Genomic DNA, 2,190 nt, shown 5'->3' with positions numbered 1-2,190 from the left:
AATGGACTTGTCCAATTTTTGGGGGGATTTGTTGACGCCATGAAATTTGGAAATAACTGATTTTTCTCTTAAAATGATACATTCTCTCAGTTTAAACTTTTGATCTGTGATTTGTGTTCTATTCTGAATAAAATATTAGATGTTGGCACCTCCACATCATTGCATTCAGTTTTTATTCACAATTTGTTTAGTATCCCAACTTCTTTGGAATCCCGTTTGGATGTATATATATATATATATGTGTGTGTGTGAGTTGAGAGTATAATAAAATGTTGTTTTTCTGACTATTTAACCTGTGATATAAAGAGTTTTTGGTACATGTTATGGTCAGTCACCCGAGAGGCCTGAGGAGGAGGCTCGGCCCGCCCGCAAGCTATCTCGAGGTTTCTCACCCTATTTTGAAGTTTCTCACAGTTTTTCACGCTATCTCGAGGTTTCTCACAGTTTTTAGTCCAGGTGGACATGTTTTGTTCACCGGGAGATGCTCTCACACGATGTGGAAAGGGGAAGAGTATTAAAGAAAGAGAGCGCTCAGTCAGAATTAGAGTCGACCGTGAGTCTTTTGCCCCTTTTCCACTGTCACGGCGCGGGTCGGATATTTCCGGCTTGACGCGCGTTTGAGGTCTTTCCACTGTTCCTGGAACTGGCTCGCCTCCCAGAATTCTGGCCCAGCTTCTCAAGGGGTCCAAGCGAGCCGCGCCGTGACGTCAGAAACACTGTTAGTCACTGATTGGTCAGGGGGAGGAGTCTGTGGAGTCTTTCCAAACAACCTGATCCGCCATTTTTTCTCTACCGCTTGCCATTAGCGATAACTCGAGGAGCGTATCTTTTAGTATTTTGAAGCTATACAAAAACAATAATGTCAAAGCCGTGGTCAAATGCAGAAGTGCAGGTGTTGTTGTGCTTGGTGGCCGACGAAAAAATTCAAAGCGAGCTAGATGGAGGATTGGAGGGTGGTTTGGACACGGCCACTGCTCTACTTGAATCATTAATAGAAGATGGTGAGTGTTTTCTAACTTTAAACATATTTTAAGTGACTCATCCCATCGGTTCTGAACATATTTTTAACCAACAAAAGAGGCTGACGCCATAATAGGACAACATCGGTGCTACGATGCTAAGCTAATTTGCATAAACTCTAACTGTCCTCCGGTCCCGTTTCTCACTGTATTTTATCCAGAACATATTTCAGTGTGTGACGGTTCGTCTCTAAACTCCACATTAAACCCTCCAAGCCTCCCGGCTTCTGCTCCTGCTCCATCAGCAGAGTCTGCACCTGACAGAGCTCCATCACAGCCCAGCTGCACCTCATGGAGCAGCACAACGCTGCAGCTTCTGTGCTCGGTAAGAACAGATGCAACATGTTCCACATCACTTTATTTGTGCCGATAAGGACTTGATTTTATTTTACTTTTAAAGTAAAAAAAATTAAATGTTGAATAAATACTGAATTGGGATGAAATTATGTACTTTGTACACAGGGTCCCAGTTACAGACAACAAAACGTAAAAGAAAAACAGTAATAAGATCTAAGATATGAATTAAGAAAAATATCAACTAAAAACATGTACTAATAAAACACTAATCACTAATAGCAGTAAACAATCAAAACAATACGTCAAACAGCAACATGAACTAGAGTTTGTGCAGCCTTATGAATATATAACACGGTGAAGAATCACATCATGTTGCTGCTGATCAGTTTCATGTTGCTGCTGATCTGTTTCATGTTGCTGTGTTCATTCGTGCTCATCTGTTCACACAGACTCATGTCTGTGCTGCTGTTCGGCGTATTGTGTTTAATGTTTTTATGCTATTAGAGCTTATCATATTTTTAGTTGATGTTTTTCTTAGTTCATATCTTAGATCTTATTACTGTTTTTCTTTTACATTTTATTGTTGGATGTAACTGGGACCCTGTGGACATAATTTTGATCCACCACATGTACCACATGTGGTGCGAATGACAATAAAGAATATCTGCATCTGTATAATACTTTCTGATTCATACTGTTATTATTATAATATTTTCATTATTTTTAAATCAATTTATTTTTAATTTTCTTATTTGATCAGTTTATTATTATTAATATATCTATTATAGCTGTTAGCTGCATCTTTCTTTGTTTTATGCATTTATTCAAAAACAGTATATCTTGAATTAACTATGTTTTTCTTCTTTCTAGTCAA

The sequence above is a fragment of the Nematolebias whitei genome, chromosome 10 (genome assembly GCF_014905685.2).
Source record: "Nematolebias whitei isolate Nwh7 chromosome 10, NemWhi1, whole genome shotgun sequence".
In the NCBI taxonomy this organism is placed as follows: domain Eukaryota; kingdom Metazoa; phylum Chordata; class Actinopteri; order Cyprinodontiformes; family Rivulidae; genus Nematolebias; species Nematolebias whitei.
The sequence above is the reverse complement of the archived record's forward strand: the minus strand, read 5'-3'. Positions refer to the sequence as shown.